Raw genomic sequence first — 27,718 nt, forward strand, 5'->3', positions numbered from 1 at the left:
GTTTTCCGTCAAGCAGGAAGGGGACACTCAGAATTACCATCTGCAAGGGGAGTGCTCTCTTGCCTGGTTCCCAGGTAGGTATCTGCATTTCTGTGGCTTTTCTGGTGTGGCAGCGGTGATACATCTCAGAGGGGGGTTGTGAATGGGAAGCACAAGCAAAAATCAAACACTTGGAACCGTTTCTTTCCCAGCTAGCTCAGGTAGTTCTCTGCCAGCTCACAGGGGTCTGCGAAGCCTATAGGAATCTCCTTGGGGAGTAACGAGTCTTAACTTCAGGCAGTGAATTTGGGTTGGTGATAGACACTCTTTGTGCATTTAGTTTTTGGTGTTTCTGTTCTTTAGTTCCTCTGTGTTTAAAACAGAGGAAAACAGTGCTTTCCTCTTTTAGTCTTGTTGTGAAAAGAAATATATTAAAGCTTGTGAGGTGTTCAGATACTAATGCGGTTATATGTATCTAAATAAAGAAAGAGTGAGTCACCAGCTGTCAATCCTGCGTGACTGTTATTTAACTTTTCGCATTCATGCTAACTAGCTAGGGGAGAGTCCAAACCATTAATTTACTGTGAGAGAATCAGACATCTCTGAATCAAACAGATTCTTTAGCTGTTGTAGGTGGGGATTTGGAGCTAGGAACATTAATGATAACTCATTAGGACCCGAGAAAAGTACAATTATTCTATGCCATACAAAGATACAAGTGATTGTGAAAGTCCTATTATGAACCACAAAATTCATGGCAAAACTAATATACTACAATTTTATATGAATCATTTCAGTTAACTTCAGGTAATATATTTTCTATTCCATAGAAATCATAAGGATGTAGAATTAATTTAGTATTTTTTAACCTCAGTTTGAGATGAACTACTTCTTTTTTCTGAAGTATTTGTTCTGAAGAACCATATTGTCAGTAAGATCTGCTTTCCCTCCTTGCACAACGCTTTCTGTTGACTTTAGTGGGTCAGTGTGTATGAATCAGACAAGAGACTTGGTATCCTTTCTGCTGGTCAAATACTGAGAGAAAAACACTGTCCTACTTCCACAGGCATACTTCACCTGAGGTGGGTATCTTTTCCTTTCATTAATGGCATAAATATATAGCACAGATGTCAGAAGGCAGCTGGGGTTTGAAAGGGATGCAAAAGTGGAGAAGAATGAGCAGAATAAAAAGTGTGTTTAGATTATTAGATCATGTGGTCCTAATTCTGATTTCACTTATACCCTTATTACAGTAAGACAGCATCATCAATTTTAATAAAATTGCTCATGATTACTCATAGTGGCTAGAGAGTTACATACAGCTCAGCTTAGCTTTATTCCTGCTGCTGCTTAGTGTTGTCAGCTTAAGCTCTGCCAGCTAATGACTGCCACATCCTGTGCCATCCAGAGTGCGGAGGGACCCGTGTCCCAGGTGTACTGAGATGTTCCACTTACCCAGAGGGTTCTTAACCAGCAAATGTTACCGGCTTGTACATGGTAGCTTTCAGTTGTCTTTCAGCATAGTATTTCTTCATAAAAATCTTTTATTTTTTGCATCGAGGGTCTCCAGAATCACTGTCTCTTATACAAAGGAAGTAAGTAAAATCCTACCAAATCACTGACATGGCAACGTTACATTTACTACCGTTCCCTAATTTAAGAAGAAAATACTGCAAGGTTGCAGAAAGGAAGTGCAATTCCTTTTGCACTGAGATTTCTTTACCTTATTCAGTTCTGGTAATTTATGAAGCAGGTTTTTCCATTGAATGTTTTTTCTACTGAGGAAATGGAAATGCAACTGGTTAAAACCACCCCTCCCTCACCCCTAGGCCTCTCAACTTAACCCAGTTAGCTGCTTGTGTAAATGCCCGTGATGACAGTACTCTGCTGCTTGCTCCATAGTTTTGAAAAGCGAGTGGAAACTCTGTATGAAAATAGTTAAATAAATGTAATTATAACTAAATGATACGTAATCATCTTCTAATTAACCTGGGAAACTTGAGACCTGAAATATTCCAATAGTCTTAGACTAATTTAAGTTTCAAGTGGATCGGAAGATGAAGGAGCGTGTGTAATAAATGGTGTATGCATAATCTTGCTAATTGTTAAAATGGATCATACAGAATTTCACCCCATTTGATGAGACCTTTTCCATCCTCTTATAGGTACTGGAGCTGGCAGGGAATAGGTCTGAATTATGTATAATTACATATAGTATTACATATAATTATATATATAGGTAGGCCTTGAGAATAGTAAGCATGGAAATGGTAGCTGAATTTTTGACTGTAGATAAAATATTCTTTTCTTCAGCATGTTTTCTCTGAGCATAGGGAACAATGAGTTTTTGAGAAAACTGGATAGAGAAATGAGAAGTATCCATTAAAAGAAATGTTAACCTGAGAAGAAAGCTGAGAACCAGCAGAGAAATGGCATTGTTGTAACTAAAATACCGGTGCATATCGTGCTGGAGGCAGCTGACAGACAAAAGTTAACAAGGGACTGAGTCTGAGATCTGAGCTATTTTATAGTTCATTGGAGATGTTAAAAATATTTTTTTGGGGGAGGAACACAGAGATCAAATCCAAGAAAATGAAAAGAGCTGCCTGCAGAGAACTGTGATCAGTGTAAAGCAGTAGAACTTAACGTTCGTTTTAAAAGGGATTGGAGTAGGTTAGATCCCTGGAGCCTACAAAATATCCATTTTAAGGGTTTCTCATGTATAAAAGAGCACATTCCTTTTATGTGCTCATTTATTGAAAGCAGACAGATGCTGGTTCTCAAACATGACTTACTGGTCTAGACTATCTTAGATCAATTTACCACATATTTACTCACAAGTGCAAATTATACATGAATTCAGCTCATTTTTGAGCTAACAAACCATTTTGCTCATTTCAGTTTCAAATGCCATCTGCCTCCAGATGTAACCGAAAAAGTAAGGCACATTGAAAAACAGAATTACTGCACAGAAGAAAATGTGAGGATGGCTATGGGTCTCTACATATTGCAAAAGGTCCATTTGGGTAATCTGAGTGTGCAATAAATTGAGCAAGGTTTTAATGAGAGAATAAAAGTTTTATTACATATAAAGTGTGAAATTTTGGAGTTTCAGGAAAATGAAGATCTAAAAGTCTTAGATTTCAGTGTATTATGGCGGGGTTTCATTGAACAGAATATACACAGAAATCAAAAATAATCTAAAAATAGTAGAGGTCAATACAGTGCATGCTCTACAAGCATGAATTTAATCAACAGCAAAGCACTAAAACATCATGTTAGAAATAGCTCTAACCTTTAATATGGGAAACGGAATATGGACAAATGTATATGAATGCATGCATGCTTGGGTATTTAGCAGCATATAGTTAAGGTATGCTCATGTGTGTCTTAAGGGATCTGATTAAGCCACTCAGTTTTGATATTTTCAGCCATTGCTTCTATCTTTTTTTGATATTTTTACACCCAGAACTTTTATTTAAAGTTCAATAAAGATTAGCAATAATTCACAGACAATATTCTTCCCTCCTACCCTTCCTCTACATCCCTGATTATTTCTGTCACCTCCTGATTTTGCTCTCTTGGAGAATAGATAACGTTTAGATGAAAAATCTGATCCAGTGGTTTGGACCCTGCTTCCATGAAGGAGTTATTGCATGTCTTAGTTCAATTCTAAAGTTGTTCCTTTGCTTTCTACCTTCAGACATACGTTTGAATTTTGAGCTGGCCCAGGATCTAGAGCTTTTCCTTTAACAGCACAAAATTCTGTGTTGAATTGGGGTTCTTGGATATTTTTCCTCAATTGTTTTCCATTTAATTTCAATGTCCCTTTTCAAGAATTTTCCTTGTTATAAGAGATCATGAGTCCGTTATGCTTTTAAAGATCGGAGTTGTGGTAGTTTGGACATAGGACTTCACTGGTCAAAGCAGCCCCACAGAGCATCCTACAACGAGTTCAATTGCTCATAAAGCGCATTCTTCCCCTCCTTGATGCTGTTACCAGGCTCTCTTCTGTGTGCACAGCCCAGTTCTCCCCTGTGTGCCAATCCACTGCCCTGAGGGATTGCGTGGTATTGTGAACGTATCTGTATATTCGCTCCTTTGCGGGATGAAACAGGTTCTGTACCATCTAGGTTGCTGGGACAGTATTGTTACCGATGTCTTAGATGGTCCATACAAGTTCATCAATGTACTAGCTGCTTCCCTTGCATGTTCTGTGCAGGAGAATGGCTTTCTAAAGATAAGAAACAGCCTTATTAGCACTGACATCCCTCCACTGATCTTGCTCCCTTTGGCCATTCCCTCCCATCCCTCTCTCAACTGCTTGAGATGCGTTTTGTATTAAAAGCTCCACTGTTGCCCATTCAAGAGTCACAATATACAGCATAAAGAAATGTGTTAATAGGTTTGTAGCCTTTCCTGAAGCAAATATTACACCAGTAAGCTGAAGGGTAAGTGCAAAAATAATGCCTGAATGTGAGCTCTGGAGGAAATGACAGTGATTCTAGTAATGCAACATTCTTTATTCAGAAGAATCACAGAATCGCAGAATATTTGAGGTTGGAAGGGACCTCTGGAGATCATCTAGTCCAACCTCCCTGCTCAAGCAGGGTCCTCTAGAGCATATTTCCCAGGATAGCATCCAGATGGGTTTGGAATAGCACCAGGGAAGGAGACTCCACAATGTCTCTGGGCAACCTGTTCCAGTGCTCTGTCACCCTCACAGTCAAGAAGTTTTTCCTCATGTTCAGACGGAACTTCCTGTGTTTCAGTTTCTGCCCGTTGCCTCTTGTCCTGTCACTGGGCACCACGGAGAAGAGGCTGGCCTCATCCTCTTGACATTCCCCCTTCAGACATTTGTAGACATTGATGAGATTGCCTTTCAGTCTTCTCTTCTCTAGGCTGAACAGGCCCAGCTCTTGCAGCCTTTCTTCATAGGAGAGATGCTCCAGTCCCCTCATCATCTTTGTAGCCCTCCGCTGGACTCTCTCCAGGAGCGCCATGTCTCTCTTGTACTGGGGAGGCCAGAATTGGACGCAGTACTCCAGGTGAGGCCCCCCAGGGCTGAGGAGAGGGGCAGGATCACCTGCCTCCACCTGCTGGCCACACTCCTCCTAATGCACCCCAGGAGACCATTGGCCTTGTTGGCCACAGGGCCACATTGCTGGCTCATGGTCAGCTTGTTGTCCACCAGCACTCCCAGGTCCTTCTCCGCAGAGCTGCTTTCCAGCAAGTCAGCCCCCAGCCTGTCCTGGTGCCTGGGGTTATTCCTCCCCAGGTGCAGGACCCTGCACTTGCCTTTCCTGAACTTCAGGAGGTTTGTCTCCAGCCTGTCCAGGTCCCTCTGAATGGCAGCACAGCCCTCTGGTGTGTCAGCCACTCCTCCCAGTTTAGTCTCATCAGCAAACTTGCTGAGGGTGCACTCTGTGCTTTCATCCAGGTCACTGATGAGTAAGTTGAACAAGACTGGACCCAGCACTGACCCCTGGGGGATACTGCTAGCTACAGGCCTCCAATCAGATTCTGCACCACTGACCACAACCCTCTGAACTCTGCCATCTAGCCAGTTCTCAATCTACCTCTCCATCTGCTCATCTAACCCACACTTCCTGAGCTTACCTAGGAGGATGTGATGGCAGACAGTGTCAAAAGCCTTGCTGAAGTCCAGGTAGACAACAGCCACTGCTCTGCCCTCATCTACCCAGCCAGTCATTCCATCAGAGAAGGCTATCACATTGGTCAAGCCTGATTTCCCTTTGGTGAATCCATGCTGACTACTCCTGATCACCTTCTTGTCCTCCACATGCTTACTGAGGACCTCCAGGAGGAGCTGTTTCATCACCTTTCCAGAGATGGAGGTGAGGCTGACAGGCCTGTAGTTTCCTGGCTCCTCCTTCTTGCCCTTTTGGAAGACTGGGGTGACATTGGCTTTCTTCCAGTCCTCAGGCACCTCTCCTGATCTCCAGGACCTTTCCAAGATGATGGAGTGTGGCCTAGCGATAACATCCGCCAGCTCCCTCAGCACTCGTGGGTGCGTCCCATCAGGGCCCATGGATTTGTGGATGTCAGGTTTGGACAAAAGATCTCTAACCTGATCCTCCTCAACCAAGGGAGAGTCTTCCTTTCTCCAGCCTTCCTCTCTTGTCTCCAAGGTCTGGAATTCCTGAGGACTGGCCTTAGCAGTGAAGACTGAAACAAAGGCAGCATTCAATAACTCTGCCTTCTCCATTTCCTTCATTACCAGGGCACCCGTCCCATTCAGCAGCGAGCTGTCATTTTCCCTAGTCTTCCTTTTGCTATTGATGTATTTGAAGAAGGCCTTCTTGTTGTCCTTGACATCCCTTGCCAGATTTCATTCCGAATAGGCCTTAGCCTTCCTTGTCGCATCCCTGCATACTCTGACAACGTCCCTATATTCCTCCCAAGTGGCCTGTCCCTTTTTCCGCATTTTGTACACTTCTTTGTTCTGTCTGAGTTTTGCCAGGAGTTCCTTGCTCATCCATGCAGGTCTCCTGCCTACTTTGCTGAATTTCTTACTCAGAGGGATGCATGTGTCTTGAGCCTGGAGGAGGTGATGCTTGAACATTAACCAGCTTTCTTGGACCCCTCTTCCCTCTAGGGCCCTACCCCATGAGATTCCCCTAAGTAGGTCCCTGAAGAGGCCAAAGTCAGCTCTCCTGAAGTCCAGGGTTGCGATCCTACTCATTGCCCTGCTTCCTCCTCGCAGGATCCTGAACTCCACCATGTCATGGTCACTGCAGCCAAGGCTGCCCCCAACCTTCACATCTCCAACTAGACCTTCTTTGTTTGTTAGTACAAGGTCTAGCATTGCACCTCTCCTTGTTGGCGTCTCCACCACCTGGGTCAAGAAATTATCATCAGTCCTCTGCAGGAACCTCTTTGACTGTTTGCGTCTGGCTGTGCTGTCTTCCCAGCAGATGTCAGGGTGGTTGAAGCCCCCCATGAGAACCAGGGCCTGTGATCGTGAGGCTACTTCCAGCTTCTGTAGAAGGCCTCATTAACTTCCTCTTTCTGATCAGGTGGCCTGTAGTAAACCCCCACAACAGTGTCACCCATGTCAGCCTGCCCTTTAATCCTTACCCACAGGCTCTCAACTTGCTCTTCATCCACCCCAAGGCAGAGCTCCATACGTTCTAGTTGCTCCCTCACATAAAGAGCAACTCCACCACCTTGCCTTCCTGGCCTGTCTTTCCTAAAAAACACGTAGCCATCCATGACAGCATCCCAGTCATGTGAACTATCCCACCATGTCTCTGTAACTGCAATGAGATCATGGCCCTGTGACCGCACACAGATCTCTAACTCTTCCTGTTTATTCCCCATGCTGCGTGCATTGGTATACAGGCAGTTGAAGAAGTTGGTGCGTGATACAGGTGAGTCCCCTGAACAGTTGGCTCCCCCTTTCTCTTCCCCCCTTTTCTCTCTCTCTCTTTTCCCCCCTTCTCTCTCTCTCTCTCTCTCTCACTTTCCCTCTTCCCCCTTCTCTCTCTCTTTCTCTTCCCCACTTCTCTCAGAAACGTACAACTGCTGGGACTGATAATGTCATGAAACAGGTATTAAAACAATGTCTACATTTGGACTGTTTCTATCCTCATCAGTACCAAGTTGCAGAAATTAAGGATGATTTCTACTATTGCAGTTTTGCAACTTAACTATCGTGCAAGCCCTGGAGTGGAAAAATTTATATATGTATCTGCGTGCCATTTGGACCATGACTGTTCTGTTCTTTATGTTCCATTCACAACAGAGAAGTGAGATAAGAAGTCTTAATTCCCACTGATTACCTGGGAAATTATGATGAGTAAATGCTTTCCAACAACAAGGCATAGAGGTTTCATTTTTCTTTGTTTATTTCAGGTAAGACTCCAGAATTAATCTGAATGTAGTGATAGTTTATCTTACTGGATAGTTTCAAATTGCTCTCCAAGTGATGAAATAAGTAATGGTATAATACTGAAAGTAGAGAAGGTATTAAGAAATAATTTTTTTGAGAGTATGCTGCTGTCTTCAGGACACAAAGTAAGTGTTTTTGTCATTGGGCTTTGAGGATTATACTCTCCTTAGTAGCAGTTGGATTTATTGATATTAAATCATGCAAATAGGAGAAGGCTTTTGTTCCTTAAAGAAAATAGAAAACTATTGAATAAACAGCAAATTGATTCCTCAGCTGAATTCAAGATATTGAGCTTATGTAAAAAATTTTCACATGAAAAAAAGTCCTTAATACTACATGAAAGATTTTGCACTGAATCATCAACAGAACTGCTTGCTTTGTTTTCAGTAGATAGGGAAATACTGTGGATAATAACACTTTTTTCTTTTTACTTAAATTACTACTCTTATTTCTGTATGGCAAAAGAAAAGAAAGGAATAAATTTCATGAGGAACGTGATTCAGGAGGGAATTCTGCAACAAAGAGGTGATCAAGAAGCAAAAGATCAAGCTTCTTGCTTTTTCAATATTCAGCCTCTGTGTGAGGTGTTTTTCTGTTGTAAACACATATTTTATGCCAGTCGTCTAGGTAAGTCTCTCTGTGGGATTTAACATAAATGGAAACAAAAGTGAATGTGTCCTACTGTTGAGGAGACACCTTGGCTGTGTAGATGGCTGATTCTCTTGGGAACTACTAGACTTCAGCAGCATGGCTCTGAAGACTACTTGGAACCTTCCCTAGGAGCGTCCCTTCTGCTATTGGGCATCCCAGGCCCCAGACCAGATAGAACTGGAGAGGGATCGGGGGTCCTCAGCCACTGTAATTGGAAGAAGGAAGCTTGGCTGACTCAAAGACAGGCGACTTTCTTTTTTCTCCCTTTTACTTGCATTCAATTGCAAGTATTAATACAGTCTAATTAGATTTTTAGAAAAAAATTATAAGTTCTATATTAAGTCACTGAACAAGAGAGGGAATGAAAAAAGATGTTGCAGTGTTATGAACATTGAACACTAATAGTTTATTGTGATAAACAGTAAAAAAAAAAATCTAACAATGCCAACACTGAACTACAGGTGGTAAGAGAGTGGAATATAGTCCAACCTCTGGACTGGATTGGACTTAATATCTAATATTGAAAACTTATAAAATAAAGTAGAAAGTGAATAAGACCCTATTAGGTCATCAGGTTATTGGTTTTAGAACTAGATGACATTGCAGGCCTGTAATATTTTACAGAAACTGTCTTTTTTAGTTATTTGCTGAGTGAATTAGTTCTTCTGATTCTACAGGACCCCTACCTGCATTTTGCAGATTTTGAGCTTATCTATACTTAACACTCTAAGTAACTCTTTAATCAAGATATATTTACCACTATCTCTTAGTTTATATAATGTTATGATTTTTTTTGGAAGTCCTGACTTCATATACATGACAGTCATCGCCTTAATCTACCCAATAACTACCAAACTCAATGGTGATTAATTTTTCAGATAGGGCTATCTGCCTTCTCATGTCTAGCACGTACTTTTGGAGGGTAGCTGTTATGGAGAGTAATTACTGGCAGTGCTCATAGGACACCACAGTTGTATGAAAAAAATGATAGTTTCAGTTAATTTATCAAACCAAATGGTTACCAAACCATTTCTGCCAAATTTGCAATTTGAAAAATATTTTAGATAGTATAAATTTGAGTTTTGAAGAGGGAAAGATTCACATCGAGTGCAAGTGTGATTATACTTATCTTTAAGACTGTGAAGCTATCTTAGCTGACTGTGTAACTGCTTCAGTCAGCTCTGTAGGAAGCAATGGTAGCTATATAGGCTGTCCTGGGTAGTAAGGCAGTGACCTACCATTTTTATCGTTAGGAAAATATGCACGTACTTATTTCCTAACAAATCGAATCTAATTTACTAGCTGAAAGTGGGGATGACTCATGTTAATTTATCTCTTTTTAACCAAAAATACCCAAAGGCACTAATTTACACCATGAACACCATGGATAGCATCAGTAAAAGGAAGGAGAGAAATGAAAGAAATCAAAAGCAATTTTAGATCATAGCAGCAGAAAAAATGAATCTTCTAACAGCTCTGTAAAGACAGTCCCCGTTATTGTTATCATAACAAATCAATAAAATTTGTAATGATGTATTCAAGAGTTAATGTAAAAGTATCTAACTAACAACGTGTGTGTTTCTGCTTCTGAATTGCACATCATCTTCCTTCTTCTGATGTTAACAGCAAGAAATAAGATGCTGCCTCTTATTCCCCTGCCAAAACCCTATTAAATGCCTAAAAAAATACTAGCGTTAAGGTTTTGATTTAACAATGCGCCATTAGGGTATTTAACTCTAAGCATGCAAAGTCACTCATTGACTACAGTGCGGACTTTCTTAATATTATTCAGAAGCTTAAACATTTGACTGAATTAGAACTTACACTGGTTAGGTGCAGCACTAATACCAGTAACTTGCCCATAGAACAGGAAAAGATTTTAGTCAAATATTTTTTAAAAAGTCTAAAAGGAGTTTGGGGATTATTTTTCTTCTTTTAGAAAATAGTACAATTAGAAAAGATATTCTGAGTCCCGATTTCTTGAAACTCTAGGAAGTGTGCTGTAGCTTTCAGTTGTGCATCAATCTCTTATTAGCTTTGGAGTAAATAAAGAAAATTCACCTTTTATAAAAGCTGCTGTAACGACTGCTATAATGACTAATGACTAAAATAGTTTCATTATATATGGGTTGTGTAACATTAGTTTGAGACAGTGGGTGGGTGTGAGGTTCCATGCATTTTTTATCACTTTAGTCAAACCTCAGCTACCTGAAAAATTTGAGGTCAAGAAAATAGTTTATCTTTGCTCAGTTAGGACGTTGATGAAACTGCCATCATTGGTCAGCTGATATCAAAATCATGAGGGAGGCTCTCTTTTTTAAAGCAAATTCATTTTCATTAGAGACATGCAACTAATCCTTTGACAGAAGCCTCTTGAGCCACCACTGGTGTTTTTACAACTTTCTGGCCAGAAAGAGGTTAAGAGAAGCTATGACATATGATATATGCAATCTATGTATGATTAATGTAATATATCATATGTTTTTATGATATATAAAATGACTGGTGATTGATTCCAACCCTTTTAAATCTGCTAACTTAATACTGTGGTGTATAACTCTGGATAATTTTAGAAGGACTCCTTATATCTCATTAAAAGCAGCTTTAAGCCCCCTTTTTTACTATTCTACTTTTTAAACATGCTGTAATGTGCTTATGTGTAATACTGTGCTTGTATGCTTTGGTATTAATTTGAAATATTTCTCCGTGTATACAAAATGAATAGAAGGTAAGAACAAAAATCTTGGCTTACATATGGGATTAAGTATTTCTTTTTATCACAGAATGTAAAATGAACAGTTATTACAGTGGTAAGTAGAATAACACTGAAATTATAATTGCTGCTTTGTTTGCGTATTTTTATCCTGCATTTAGGATTGAGAATTGTTACTTCATTTTGCTTTCAGTGTTAGTAATAGAGAAGTTTCAGAATATGCAAAAGAGAAAAGACATAAAAAAACCAAAAAAACAAAAAACAACCTCCTAGTAGCTAGTGCTGCAGTTCTGGAAAGATAAGGAACCATAATTCGCTTTCCCTCCCTGCAAAATAATTAATATCCTAAAACTCTATAAGACTTAGGTGAATAATTGGGTATCTTCTGTGACATCCACCTAAATGATTATTCTTGCATTTATCTTTGTTTTCTTGCAGTTATTTCAGATCATAGAAATGCCAGATGGTGTAATTTTTCTGGTAGGGGCTATGTCAATATCAATAAGTCTGACACAGGAGAAATAGATCAGCAGATAAAAGTAGTTGGTGCAGAAGTCCCTACCAGTATCCTATATACTGTTCAGGAGGTTTAGAAAGATTTAGTTTGCTCTTCTGATTTAACAGTCCTCAGCACACATGCAGTTTGAAGCAGTCTGAAGCACTAACCTTTGGTTTGGACCCTTATGAACCCATTACTCGGTACATTGCTTTGGTGCATGTTTGACATGGAGATTCCTCTTAGGTTTCCTCCAAAAGGAATCTAATTAGCATGCATTAAAACTGACCTTGAACTGACCTAATGCAGAGTAAGAGGGGATAATCAGGACATTCACTTCAAAACTGCAATACTACTTTAAACCAAAGGGCTAATATAGATGCAACCCTTGTGTTTCATAATTTGTGAAGTTCAGCAGGGAGTTTTATGGTGTCCTCCGGTATGAAACAGGTCAGGCAATTTCCTCTGGCAATTTCTGTGAGCTCCTAAGTTCTATTTTGAGTTCATAGGTTCATAGGATTATTCAGACTGGAAGGGACCTCAGGAGGTTCCTGGTCCAATCTCTTGCTCACAGCAGGGTCAGCTCTGAGAGCAGGTTGCTCAGGGCTTTGTCTAGTTAGGTCTTGAAAACCTCCACGGATGGAGAGAGGACAGCCTCTCCGGGCAGCTTATTCCATTGCTGGCCTGTCCTCAGGGTGAAAAAGTTTTTTCCCTATACCCAGTTGAAACCTCTCTTGTTCCTGCTTAGGCTCATTGTCGCTTCTCCTCCCGCCATACACCGCTGTGCAGAGCCTGGCTCTGTCTTCTCCTTAAGCCTCCACCAGGCACTGCGGGGCTGCTGTTAGGTGCCACCGAAGCCATCTGTGCTTCAGACTGAACATGCCCCGTCCCTCAGCCTCTCCTCAAAGGGCTGCAGCCCCCAAATATCTTGGTAGCCCTCTCCTTAACATTGTGAGGTACTACATGAAGCTTCTTATCTAGAGAACATGATGAAAGGGTTACAATATAAGGAATTAAAAGGAAGCATGAAAGCAGGTGGTTGCACCAATGCAGTTAGGGAAAGCATTTACAATAGCTTATTAGCATCGTTGTCACAATACCTGTCATCTGCAACTGGTGTTAATCAATGGCAAGCATCAAAGATCAAACCTTGGTGATCCATCATTAGTGCAGTTGCCTTCAGCTCGTGAGATACATTTTTATCCACTCCTTGACTGGCATCTCTCCATTCTCTCTCTCTTTTTTTTTTGAAAGCTGGCTAAAGATTTCATGCAGCAGACCAACCCTTAATATGGTGTTACTTTCTGGAAGTAAAAGCCCCTTTAGAACATTATGGAAGTAAATGCACATTTTTAACATCGGTAGCTGAAAAGCACAGAAGATTCCATTGCCTGCACTGACAATTTGTTATAAATTTGAGGCTTATGGAGAATATTCCTAGAGCATAATTTTACAGCTGTATCAACTAGAGAGTTTCTAGTAAGAATAAAATAACAGTAAGTAAGGTCAAGGAAGCCACAATATAGCCTTTAATAGAAAAGATAATTGTCCAAAAGAAGTTCTGAGATAAAGACTAGATGCTACGAGAAAGAAGAATATGAAGTAAAGGCCCATATAGTAACTCCACGCGTATCTATTGCAATGAAAAAATGCAGATAAATGGGCAAGGATGATATAGTTGCATTCTCCAGACCATGTGTGTTTAATGTGTACTTAAATTTGTGCAAGAGATTCTTGTCACGTTTCCATGGGATATCTGTGGTTTTATTGCATCAAGACTTAAAGCATGAAAAGGAAATTCTAGCCGTCTGTTTTCTGGTTTGTTGGCTCTGACTTGCCTGATATGAGCATTGACAGTCTGTCTGTCTCAGAACCTGGCATTCTCCTTCCACGTGAAGGACTTTAAAGTGTCTGCTTACCTCAGTGGATCTTGTAATCTCCTTTGATATCCATAAAATCAGTGGACCTAATCTTATTGAAAGCTAGGGAACTCCTTAGATGAATACTTTTATATCCATCTACTCTTGTACATGTGGATTAGCAGTGTTAAGATCATGAAATGTGTTTTTAACAACAATAAAAATCCTGTAAGCTTAGCTTCCTAATGTGACAGGAGCAAGACAGAAACGCTACCCAACAAAATAGTGATCTGAACAATAGTTTTTGCCATGCAGAAATGATGTCACATAAAGGTGGAAGAGGAAGGAGGATCCGATTTCTGGAAAGGTCCTGACTGATTATGCAAGAAATTAGGTATTTTGTATCAAAGGCTAAATAAAAGCAGAGCATGTGGTTCTCTTAGTACAACTGAGATCTCTTCGAACTGTGAATTATGGATGGGAGTGAATTATCCATGTGTATTCTGTAATTGGTAGACAATCAGTTCAAAATTCTCTTTTTTAGATTGAGTGTTTGCAGTTTCAGTTAGTACTGGGTATCCATTTAAAAAGGTATTTTTATAATATTCAGTTTAGATTAAAGTATCATTACATTAAATTGAATTAGGAGAAATAATAGCTCACCTAAATGCGTAGAAAACATGTTGTTCAAGATATGCCTATGATTGAAATTTATTATTCAAATCATGTGTTTGTAATGTAAAAGTACAAGACTTTTTAATCCGAACATAGAGAGAATTCAGTGCCTGCATGTTCAGGTAGCAGAGTCTGCATGTATGTTCATATCCTGCCAACAGCTAATAAGATGTATATTAAAAATGACTATCTATCATTTTTGTAAATACAAAAAGCAGACACAGATATTAACACCAAGCAAAGGGGTGATCTGGTATATTAATGTAAACAGTGTAATTTATGCCAGTAGATGAAACTGTAGACAAAGTAGAGTAGTTGACCTTAAGAATTTTCTTTTAGATTTACTCTCTACCAGTTAGCATCGCTTTTAAAATTCCATTTTAAAAGGTGATCAGTATCTGTAATTCTCTATGTGTAAACATTTGGTCATACTACTTTTGTAATCTGTTAGAGGGAAAAAAACCTATTTCTAGGATTTATGCACACAAACTACCTGGGTGTGCTTAGCATTAATGTCATTTATCATTTGCCAGAATGATAGTGCAGTTTGCAATACCTGCCTATATGAGGGATTTGTGCAGGCACAGGGGATGGTAAAAGGGAGGCCTGTATAAAGACGTGGTTTTAAATGGCTTAAATTGACAGTGCTGAATGCCCCTGATGACAGTATATATTTTGGAAAATTTTAGATTCTTTGTTTCTAATGACACATTATTATTTTCCAGCTCCTAGATTTATTCTGAATACATTTTAAAGGGTGCTCAACCTTAACTTTTATTGTGTGGGTGCAAATTTATGCCCCATGACATACTTGTCTGTGTAATTTTGGCTTCTATAGATTGGATTTATTTGCAGAATGCATCGGAGAATGATCCTTCTTTTTTTATAGCTGACTCCTATCTCATCACAGACATTTGTAAGCAGCCACATATTTTGAAGGTTGCAGTTGGCAGGAAGGGCATGGAAATCACAGCCTGAAGCAAAGAATGCTAGATGAGAAAGCATGGATAAAATAAACTCTGTGTTCTGATAAGAGAGAAATAACCTGCTATTTGTAGTATTTACTTGTTGGAAGAACTTAGAAACTAGCAGGGAGGAAGATTACAGAGCTTAGGAAGAATTAGAAGCCCCCCAAAAAGATCTAAGAGGGTGGGCAAAAAGCCTCAGAAAGAATAAGTCTATATCGTACATTCTAGGAGGACAAACTTATACAGCACTTTATATAGATATACCTGATTAGAGCACAGATTGTAAGGTTTATCTGCTTGTATTTCAAGCCAACTAAAAGCTCAGCTTCAGTACTGGATTAAGCAGACTGTGTTGCTTCCTGACTGGAACTAGCTCTGCTGTGCCCTAAGGTGCTGTTTTTGTTAGCAGCTTGTTGGGGGATAGCAACCACGGAGTGCACAGTGCCTTTGTTTAGAACTAGCAACAAAGTAAAAAACTTGAAGATTCCAAATTCTTTATCCGCAGTCATTAAAATATTTTGTGGACCATGTCACTAATAATAATTATTTCGGTTTCACAGATGGAGAGACTTCACCGCCTAGCCCTGATGTATTTATTTGAGAAAAATGAGTTGGGTTTCTGACAAGATTTTAAAGCAGTAAAGAAATAGGAGATATCGGCAAGCATAGCATTTCCTTGTTTATTAAGCAAACTGGGTTGTTTCTGTGGGATGATTTCATCTGGAATCATTCTGAAGGATACAAAGCTGCTATGTTGGTTGTCATTAACGGAACATAAAACTTTCAAGTACTCATTTCAGACTGACAGAAAGGCAACGAGACTCCTGGCTTTCATATCTGGCTGTGATACTGGTCTTTTGTATGAAGTGCAATAAGTCACTTGATGCCTCTCTTCCTTAGTGCCAGGAAAATGAGGATACTAGTACCCTTTATCACTGAGGGTGTTTGGAGATCAACTCATTTAATGTTTTTGAGGTATCAGTTACAACAAGAACTTGGATAGAGAAAAGTCTAATTACAATAAAACAGTCAAGCAGCAGTTATTGTGTAATTGTAATTGTGTCATTGTAATTTTTAATTACTTTAATCTGGAAAACTGCCTTGTGTGTGGAAATGAAGTGAGGCCATCTGATAATAGTTAACGTTTTGACTTCCTTCTGCTCACAAGAGTCCAGCTGTCCGTCAAAGTAAAGCAGCATTTTGCTATGAGTTTTGCTTTCTCTGTTGACACGGTTGAAAAGTAATTTCAGTGTAAAACGGACACATTACAGTAGAAAAGCTTGAAAGAGCTTTGGAGAGAGAGAATTAGTTTCTTCATAGTTCGCTTGGGCATGCTAACATGTAGTGCACTAGCAGAACACGTCTGATTTTTAGCAGAGGGAAACTGAGAGTGCTCAGCACCTCAGCACCTTAGCAGTCACGGGGAGTGAATGCTGTGAGCCGCAGCCATCCCAGCAGGCCTGAGAAAGAGACGATGGGGAATCGTCATGTGGAGCCTTCTCAGGAGGTCTCTGGCCTGTGAACTATAAGCATTGATATGATTGATATGGTGGAAGATATATTTCATCACAAGGCCTTATTAGCTGCTTGAGTGGCTAAGAGGTTACCATTGGCTATGAGGGGTTGCTATTTACTTCTCACTGTTTTATAGATAATAATCAAAAACTTTTTTCATAAGAGGCCCGAAAATCTTACTCTGAGTGAGCATATCTTTATTTTGGCTTCAAGTACAAATAGGTTATTGACTTCAGATTAACAAAACCAAGACAAAACTAAGCAAAATGTCAGAAAAGAGATTCTTTTCTTCCAAAAAATTCTGAAAGCAATAATTAGATTTGCTTTCTAGACAGGCCCTTGGTATTGATTATGAATCTGAAACTATAAATCAAACAAGGCCAAAACTAATAAGGAAATGAAAAAGCACGCACATTCAATAATAAACTGGGTTAAAAAAATACTCCCTATCTTAAATACAAGAATTTTACAGCTACTAAATTCATATGTGTTTGTATTACATTTCCCTATGTAGCTTAGCTGTTTTATGTACAACGCAGTATATGATTTCAGTGTGAGAAGATTATGGAGTGACTTAAAGAAAAGTAAATATTTCTTTTTATTGCCACCATAATATAAAACATACCTTGTGGACTCTTGTTATGAAACATTAATTATTGTCTTCCTTTTTCAGGCCTGGATAAAACTGAATTATATAATACAGGAAGCTAGAACCGGTCAGTGAATGATTTTGTTCATCTAAGCATGCTACGTATTTCTGAATATGTAATCCACATCCAGTCTGTGGATGAGTATTTAAGGCTGTTGACAGATTTGTTTATCATATAATCGCTATTCAAGTTAAAAAATGCAGTAGCTGTGTGTCTTAGGATCAGAAAACAGTCGGAACATGAAAGGAGGCATTTAATTAAAAATCTCTTTCTACCTCCTTCTATTTTGATTTATGTTTTTCATCTTCAGAAAAAAAACATCAAAATGTGATGTATTTTTTAATGAGTTCTTGCAAGGATCATCTTTACCTAAGTGTTTGAGCTTGACTCTGTGCGTAGAGTGTAGAATTGTCTCTGCCATTCACAAATTTGCGGTGTTCTTTACGATAATCACTCTGTCCACAGCTGCTTCATTACTGGATTTGTATGATAAGTAGGTCTTATTTCCCTGCAATTAATCAGACAGAAGGATACTATTGATGCCCAGAAAAATGAAATTATTCTGTATTCTTTGATACTAATATTTTTTTCAGTGTCTTCCTGTGAGAAATGGAAGCAAGGGTTCTCCAGCTCAGAAGTGCAGCTGGTGCCTTTATTGTGCTATAACTAGATTTTACAAAAAATGTATCCAGTTTGCTTACATCAACATGCATACTCCAGAATAAGAATCCTTATGCTGGCTTGGCCCCTACTTTGGTTCAGAGTGCAGCCACCATGCAACTGGAGTGTTAGCATGTGTGTAAGACATGGTCCGTCTTAGGAGAAACACTCTCCTTAGATGAGACTCTGGGTTTTAACAAAATATAAATAAAAAGTCATAGCTCTAGTAACAAAAAGATTCTCTGAATGCTTTGTAATTTTCCATCATACTGATTTTTAGCAGAAAATGCGTGTTTTTACAAGGTAATACATTACCATAGGACAGCTTTCCTTCAACTTTTCTGCTGAGAAAAATTGTAGGAATGTTTCATTCCAAAGATTTTTGACTTGAATCAAACCTTTTTTGCTTTTTGAAACTACCCTTCAAGGAATTTTACTTTGAGGCAACATTGTCATTCAGAGGTGATATAGTTTAAATGAGATGCTCTCATTCTTTCCTATGGACCTGTTCACTGGCTGGATTATGTTTTCATGATGCATTCCTGTCTCCTCCATGTCTGAGCATCTTGCATGTTTTGCAAATCTGTTTTGGATAGGGAGATTAGCCCAGGAGAGCTGTTAGACAATACATGCGTTTTAATGTTGATCTGAATGCTCCTGAGAAGTTCAGTAAGCTAGAATGAATACACAACAAGGCGTGCACAGATAATTTAAGAAGATTGGCATATTTTCCTTCAGTACCAAAATCCAAAACCATATATCTTCATCTCTATTATCCTTTCTTTCACATTATTTTTCACTCCCATATTATTCTTTGCACCCTTTCCTTATTATGTGAGCCTTCAATCTGTCTTGAAATAAATCTTCCTCTTTTCAACTGTGTAACACAACAATCGTTCTTTTTTCCCCTCTGGCTCTAAATGGGAACTTTTGAAGCACCTGATCCTACCCTCTAACCAGAAAGAGGAGGAGAGATCAAAGAACTCAGTCCATCACCTTCAGGTACGCTACTTTTCTAATTATAAAAATATTCCATGTGTAGGTGCTGATATCTCTAAAGACATGTCTCTGAAAGTGTTATTGAATATCTAGTTTCTTAACATTTCGGTAGTGTTGCAGCAAAATCTATAGAGTTAAACCACGGAAGTGAGATAAAAATTAATCTCAGTATTTTGAAAAAGGTGATAACTGTTTGTGCTAACCAGTTAAGAAAGAATTTCACTATTTTATCAACCTGCAAGCACTCACATGCTCAGGAGCAGTTTGGACTAAGTGTTCTGGCATTCATTTAAAATCTTCTAATAGTAAGAAAAAAAAGTATGTAAAGTTTCAAAAATTGTCTGAATACTTTAATTGTTATGATTATAGTAGGAGATTTTGCATACAAAAAAAAAAAAAAACCCTGATGGCATTACAGACTTCTGGCTTTTGTCAGAAGTGGAAAACTAATAATAAAATTATTAGCAAGTTATCCCTTATTTCTTTATTAGCCAATTATTATAGGCATTTATATCAAATAACAATGCATTCAATTTTTATTTGCTTTGTGATATGGTACATGGACAGATCATATACAGTGTATCAGTAAAGGGGCAGCAACTAATCCATGCAAATAAGTTCACCTTAGATTTGCAGATTAAATCCTTTACTTTGCAGTCTTAGTATTATAATGACAAATAAAGGTAATAGTTGAAAATATTATTTGTAAAATTTGAATGTTGGACACAGAGCTTTTAAAGGGAAAGTTTAAATGTTCAATTTTGGGGCAGAGCCTTTTGAAAATATTAATGAAAAGCAGAACTGAGTGACAGAAAACCCTCTCTTGCAGTCCCAGCATCAGTTGCATAAAAGAAAAAGCAGTACACTTGTTAAATGTTCAGGAAAAAAGGAAGGATGGAAGATTTCTCTCCTAGAATACTATCAAGATAAGGAACCAAGCAGAGATATTTAAGTCGGCATCTTTGTATGGCAGAGCACGTCAATGCTTTGTACGTTGGTCTTTGCCCCCTTGTTCAGCAAACAGTACTAGTCTGAGTAACAAGCAGTAGTAAAGCCTACGGAGCGCCACCATTAGTTCTACTATATAGCCTTCAAAGTCCTGAAAAATATGGGAATTGAAGGCAGAAGGGAGTTGATTGAACAGAATTGTGCTATTTTGTATACATAAAGCAAAAGCTCCACTGAGGCATAGAGACATGAGGTAGCATGAAAGCATTTTTTCTGAAAACCTAAAATATGAGTGTTTGGCAAACATTTGCTGAGATAGGAAGGAGAGAGCCAGTGAAGAAAAGCAGCTATAAAAGTGACTTGGTCATTGCAACAAGCTGAAAATTACTTTTTAACAGCATGATGCATAAATATTTTTTGGATAAGATTATACATGTTTAAGCCAGGGAAAAGGCTGCTGAAGTCCAGTCAAGTCAAAGATGAGATCCCTACTAAGGCTACACGTCTCACTGAAATGCAAGATTTTAGCTAGGTGCTAGGTGCTATCTGCTGCTCTTGTGTCTAAGTTAAATATTGGCTGTGTACCTGTCCTCCACACAGTTGAGGAGCAGCCTAAGTTGCAATTGCTAAGATATGTCCTATTACAGAAGGAAGATTTTGGAAAAGCTTTACAGTAATAAGTAATCTGACTGGTGATTCTATTTCAAAATTTGATATCTCAGCAACTGTAAATTTAGAAAAATCCAGTAGGTTTTCCTTTATCTTGAACAATAAACTGTTGCTCTCTCTCTTCTGTAATTATGTGAACTTGGTATAGTAAAAAGTTGAATAAGTTCATTTCATATTCTGATTCTTGATCTGCTTGGTACTTTTTCTGCTGATTTTCTACCTTTTCCAAGCTGTGTGGGTCACACGAGATATAAGAGGCAGGATAAAATTAGTCATGCTGTACTTTAGCTGCTGGCTGTGGATTTCTTCATGGCTTCTTAGCGTGTGAGTGGTCAGTCAAACAACCATAGGCAGGAGAATAGACTCTCTTCTGACTATTGGTTTTCAGAAGATTCCAAGTTGTAAGTCTGAAGAGCTTTGAAGAGTTAATAGTGTAACTAGGTCATGAACAACGGCACAAACTTTGATATAGAGGTGGGAGAAGTATCGTCAGTAGTGAAGATCTAATCTCACTACAGGCTGCATGGTTGTACTCTCCACAGCGCTCAGGAGGAGAGTAAGGAGGATCTGAAGCTCTGGTTTTGGCAGCCTGATATCTGGAGGAAGCTTTGTTAGTTAGATGATTTTGTTATCCTGGTAGGAGGATTCAGGCTTTGGAGGTCAAAGGAGGACTGTCAAGTATCATTGTAGAACTTAATTAGTATTTGTGGGTGATTTTGCTCAGAAATAAAATGCAGATGAGAAGAGAGTGGGATGAAGGAAAGAGTCCTATGGAAATCCATAGAATGGGGAGAGGGGTGGGGTGGGGGATGTGAGGAGCATCTTCTGAAAAGGCTATGGAGGAACATTTTGAGAGAAAAGATGAGAGCTTGGAGAACATGAAGCTGCACTCACAAATGACTGGAGACTTTTACATGCAAATATTTGCATATATATTTGTGTGTGGTTGTGTGATCTAACAATACTATCCTAAACGGTAAAAATTCCGTTTATTTTTATGGTTAGACCATCAGCTCATTACCCATATGTGCACATATTAGATTTTATATCTTTAAACATGCATAAATGCATCACTGCATGGGCCTTTGAAAATCTAGCTCCAGCTATTATGCATTTTCTGTTTTCTACTCATGAACTCAAATAAATGACAGGGACATTTATATACATGTCAAGAAAACAGGCATGCCGGCAATTCCTTACTTGGGCAACAATGATAAATGCTCTCTACTTCATATGAAATCAGGAAATCACTTGCCTTTAAGCCATCCAATCTAAGGGTATTAATTATATATTACATCTCATGAACCTTCTAAATTTAGATAGGCTTGCAGGGATTGGTGTGATTTATTAATATACTGACAAATAATTAGCCGAGGAATGTATCATGTATATTTCATCTGTAGCCTGAAACTTCAACCTCTGCCACTTGGGGACATGAAAAATCTAAGGCTCTGTCTATCACTTCACTAGTTATTGAAGACTTATTTTTTTTCCATTTTGTATAGCTACAATACAAAATGAAGTACTGACATTGTTCAAAAGCGATATTTCAGCACCCCTATAACCAATGTTGTAGGTAGTGTTATGTAACAGTGAAGGATGCTTCTGAAATGATGCAATTAAAGGCTATTAATGAACAGAAGGCTCTAATATGCACCTAGTTACGGTTATTGGCAACTAAGTCACTTGAACCAGTGCTGCAGCTGGGTTGAACTGCTATCATGCGAACAAAAGTGGCTGTTTTCGCTACTATAGCCTAAAGCCTTGTGGCTGTAACAGCTATTAAAAGGATTGCAACTCAACTTCATTTGCAAATAGATCGTTCTGAACAAAGATTATGGGGAAAGCTTGAAGACAGGATCACCAAAAGTCAGTTCTCCAGTGTAGAAAGAATTCTAGAATGGAAATTCTTAGCCAGGCTGCAAAGGACTTCTTAGAGTTAGATTTTGCATCTGCAGCTTTATGTGTACCAATATCGTATAAGCAATGTATCTTTTAAATTCAAACGCTAAAAGAATTCGAACACCTAAAAGTTGATCAGAATATGCGAGCTGTTATCACGTGTGACTTGCAGAAGTGTGCATTTCACTGTTAAAATTGTAATACCTTTATCTTTTTATAAGATTCTTTTCCTTCTCTTTTTTTCTTGTGAGATATTTTTCCAACAGTTCACATTTTTTGTAATGGTTTATCCTTCATATAGCCTACTTTATCTTTACCTCTCCTGTCAATCTTGATCCTGTCCCACCTTTCCTACCGCTCCTTTCCAGAAAAAAATTTCTAGCTGGCCTGTTCACTGTCTCATTTCTGGTTGCTACGGTCTTATGATGCACCCATCAGAGGGTATGGTGTAGAAAGACATACTTAGTACTTTCATTGCCAAATTATAGTATGTTGGGCCACTCTGCAGGAGATGCAGATTTTTTGGTGTCTGGGAGCTCTAAGCACAAGGAACATGCTCAGTGCAGCTAGCAGCTTCGTTATTTTTTTGCCAAGCTCTTGCTGGCCTCTCTGGAGCACATGCAGACTGAGGTTTTTCAAGCTTATGGCTTTAACAAATATCAGCTGCATCGCAAGGGGTATACTTATGTATATGAATAAAATCAGATCTCATGTTGATTCAGGAAAGAATGTCAATGTAACCCTGGAAAAAAGCTAAATGTCAAGGGACTAGCTGTTACTCTGAGGCGATCAGCGAAATGGTGGTGGTGGTGAGATCTTCAACAGTTTTTCTTGTTTCCTTGCTTAACCAGTAATCTCGCTCCTTAATCTAAAACTCCTCCAGTTTCTACTGCTCTGAGTAGTTTACTAGTGACCTTCCTTCACTGCTGTTCTCCAAGCTGCGGATTCTTACAGGAAACCGCAGCAACTCTGTATCCAGATGCAATGGAGTGCCCGTTCCCATCTCTATTGAAGCAAAATAATTAGTTCTGCGCAAAGTTCTGCGCATAAAATAAAATTAATCCCTTCACAGTAAGCCAGGTATTGTTGCCCGGCTCGTATCACTCAGTAAGTATTCAGACCTTCACAGAAAGGTAGATGGGGAAAAAAGTGGAAGATAAGTGGTATTTTTCAAACTAAAATCACAAGGCTCTGATGAGCTTCCTCACAGAAGGTGTTACAAAAGCAAACTACAAATACTATAACTACTAAAAATTGGATCCAGACGGTGGCTAATGGTGACAAGTAACAGAAATTACTTCCTAAGAAACGGGAAGAATTGTTTTAGCATAAATTCTGAAGAAGTAAGCTGTAAAGAGAGGTCACCTTTCGTTAAAACAGATGGGTATAGGTTTGGGATATGATATTAATTATCTTCTCTTGTCTCAAGAGTTCCTTAAGCAAACAGTTTATAGGCTGATTAAACTCCTCAGTTTCATTTAGCTGTTAATGCAGTTGTCCTTTTGCTGCTTCTTATGTTGCAAGAAAATATAGGTTGGTGTGGTAAACAAATTGCCCTGGAATGTGCAAATTATGTGTCTTGATTATGAGGACAACCAATATTTGATAACTTACTGTAAGTGGAGATATATTACAAAGTTCCATCTTATGAGGAGAGTGGAAGCTAATTTTCCTTCACTATTTGCTACATAAAACAAATTAACAGCATTGCAAAATCTCCAGCATAGCAACATAGGCTGCAGCACTGTGTGTTTTAGTGTTAGGTGTACTGATAAGTTCACTGTTAGCTCTGAGAACCTGTAACTTTTTCTTTTTTAATGACTTTCCCAGAAACAAGCCCATGTAAGCTAAAGATCAAGGTCATACGTAGTAAGAAACTTTCAGTGAATTTGAAAGTCCAGATTCACTGGATCTGTTTCACTGGATTCGTTTCACTGGTGGGTGCTGCTGTGAGAAAGACTGTGGTATTGAGCACTCTGTGAGGGTGGCTGTAGTAGTGCCCAATGAAGAATGCTAGAGGACAAGGTGGTAGGGGGTGTCTGATAAAGCCTCCAAAACTTTGGCACTCAACTAAAGGTGAACAAAAACTGGCCATTTAGCACCTCTCAGAGGTCATGTCTGAACGGTTAGATGTTTGAGTGCCTCTGCGCTTACCCTCCTTCTCCACCCCTCCTGTTGTGTGGTAGAAAAAATTGGGCACCCATGTGTACTGATCTGGTAGATGGTCAGAATGCTGCCATGGATGTTGTTTCTGAAGTTGAAGGTGAAAATAATGTCACTGTCTCCCATTAGAATTGCTGCTGCTTGCTTACCCCATTTGGAGTGGCTCTCTCTGCCTCAGAGAAAACAAGAAATTACATAAGGAGCTTAAACCAGCTCATCTTTATCATAAACTACAGGGAAGCTTCTCCTCTTTCCAAAATAGATACCAGCAGATTTCCCTGTGAAGGATAGAGCCTTGAATTTCGTTAGGCAAAACTCTTAAAAAAAAAAAAAAAAAAAAAAAAAAAAACCTCTAGTCTTACTTTGCAATCTATATTCTTTGAACTTCTGCAGAGAGAGATCTCTGAAATTCTGATGCTTTGATGTGTCAGAGGCAGCATTGCCTTACCCTACAAAGATGGCTTTCAAATATTTCGTTGCTCTTTTTCTTCTCTATTTTGCACTAGTTGTGACATTCCTCTTTGGCCAGGTTATTATATCTGCTGGACACCATCACAAAATAACATGTAATGAATTGATGCAGTCCTGATGGCAGTACATAATTTCTGCCATGACCTCGAATTTTTGCCACTATCCTCAGTCCAAGGTTGTGCTTAATTCTTCACCTGCAAATACAGCACAGTCCAAGTAGCCGACTCTAAACTATCATTGGAATCTAGTGTCTGCACTGAATGCGTACCCAGTTTTTAACTTTCAGGCTCAGGCTAAGCTATATACTGCTATCAGTTACCACTTCAAATGTACTTAAAAAATTAAACATCTGTTGCCAGAAATTAGGACTTCATTGTTCCCTGAACATTTCAGGCTAGATAGGTGTTTAACTTAGTTTGCCCATAAACCCAGGACAATAATATAAAAATATTATAAAAATAATATAAAATATAAATAATATAAATAATATAAAAATACCTTATCTTAAAGGCAGTATTTGCATTTTTTTTTTTGGGGGGGGGGGGGCTGATCTAGGGGTCTGGAAGAGGACTGGACATGTGGAACGTTTTTATGAGTCCTGGAAGGTGGTAGCAACTATAGAAAATGTCTTTTTGATACTTATTCCCATAGTTTACAAGGGAAGATTCCTTAACAGCCTAGAAAAAATCTTTAACAGAGAATCTGGGAATACTTTGTTGACCTGAGTAATCAAGGTAGTAGAAAGGGGCCCATTGTCTGCAAAAGGTGCGAAGGAGACAAGGCAGTTCATCAGTTTGAGGTCCCTTCCTATCCAACATGTTGCTAGATTATGTGATATTAGAAGTTCATCAAGTTTGTAAAACAGGGAGTGCCTTGTGTGAGAAAAGAAATGTGTTTAGAAATGCTCTCTGGGGTGACGGTGGTATGAGTCTGGAAAGCACGTCTGTTTGGGGGATCTCCCTACAAGGTTCCCTACTGCCAGTACTGCCGGTAATCAGTTTAACTGATTACTCAGGCTTTTACATGCAGTTTTCCTGAGATGAGGCCACTTTGCTTTTTAATGCTCAAATTAATAGTTTTGGAGGTAAGGATTTTGTCATCCGGCACCTTGATTGTGAGTACCTCCATGTCTCGGGGCTTGACAAATATAATCTCGTTCTCTGCTTTAATTTTGTCATCCTTCCTGTCCTGTAATTCCACTGGCCTTTTTTCTATTGAATGAAAGTTAAGCTGGTAGCTTTTCTTCATTATTCTGCTCCTTATTTCTCACCATCTGTATGGATATCAACTTCCCTTCTCATCAGCTCTCAGTCTCATCCCTATCAACTACGCAATAGTTATGTTTAACTAGTAGCTTTTCTTTTTTCTATGATGTCTTTCACAAAAATTTGCTCAGAGCATCCACTGACCTAAATTTCTTCTTAAATTTTCCTGTTTTTTATAAAACATAGAGGAATTTTACAACACTGCTCCCCCTCACACTAATAATTGCTGTCTTGTTTTTTCCATTTAGTCCCCTGCTGGTCTGTATCTACCTGTCTATCCCACCTTACACTCAGTTTGTAAGTCCTTTGTAAAGTTTCAGATAGGCACCATCTTGTTATATGTTTTTAGTGTTACTTAAAATGGGATCCTAGCTCATGACAGGGACTTCAGGCTCCAGCATAGTATAAATGAATAGCAACTCATGCTGTACAGGTGTTTTGCTCCTGCAAAGAGGATGTAAGTCATATATGTGACTTAATGTGCTATATGTGACTTAATGTGCTTTTTCTATTTACAAATAACAATTAGGTCAGCTAAAATTCTGATTAGAGTGAACACTACACATCTGTTTTTCAGAGATCATTTTCTGAAGAGGAAAATCTGCATAGTACGAGCGTCATATTCCTCCTTGAAAGAATGAATTTGGACTCATTATTTTTGCAGTTTGCTGTCATGAACTCATCAAAGTGAGAAGGCCTGAGGACCAGGCATCTAACTGCTGATGCTGTTTCTTCATGATATTATGTTCCTACCCCTTTGTCATCCATGTTTCTTGTTTTCTCTTGGCGCTGTCTCCGCTCAGGGGCAGCTCATGAAAGTTGGAAGGTCTTTCAGTATGATGTAGGATCTTGCTGAAAAATTATTGTCAGTAATAAAACCATTAACTGTGTATATATGAGTGTCATGTTAATCATTTTGCCTTGAGAAAGGTGTGAAAATATAAGGGTTAAGTATTACTGAAAACCAGTACATAGTTTTAGCTCCATTAATGTTTCCAGGCTGTAATAGATAGTATGTTTTGTATTGTCGAAGCCTAATAATTCCCAAAGAAAGGGATAATTCAGAATGTTATAATTGTTGTCATTATGGACCTATACTACCAGATCTTGACACTACTTAAGCCTGCTGGCTGGGAGAAAAGAAAGGAATTCTTACCAAAATGCCAACATAAAAGAAATTTCAAATTCTGAATTTTCGGCTATTGTATTCAGTCTTGTAG

General features: G+C 38.9%; 1 long non-coding RNA gene across 1 annotated transcript; it reads left to right on the forward strand.

Annotated features, from left to right (window-relative positions):
- Positions 1 to 27,390, forward strand: LOC104141055 (uncharacterized). Its single transcript, XR_011139113.1, has 4 exons — positions 1 to 74; positions 17,445 to 17,487; positions 19,018 to 19,083; positions 27,076 to 27,390. It is a non-coding gene; the product is annotated as an uncharacterized lncRNA (long non-coding RNA).
- The last annotated feature ends 328 nt before the right edge of the window (positions 27,391 to 27,718 follow it).

This window comes from Struthio camelus, chromosome 2 (genome assembly GCF_040807025.1).
Source record: "Struthio camelus isolate bStrCam1 chromosome 2, bStrCam1.hap1, whole genome shotgun sequence".
Classification (NCBI taxonomy): domain Eukaryota; kingdom Metazoa; phylum Chordata; class Aves; order Struthioniformes; family Struthionidae; genus Struthio; species Struthio camelus.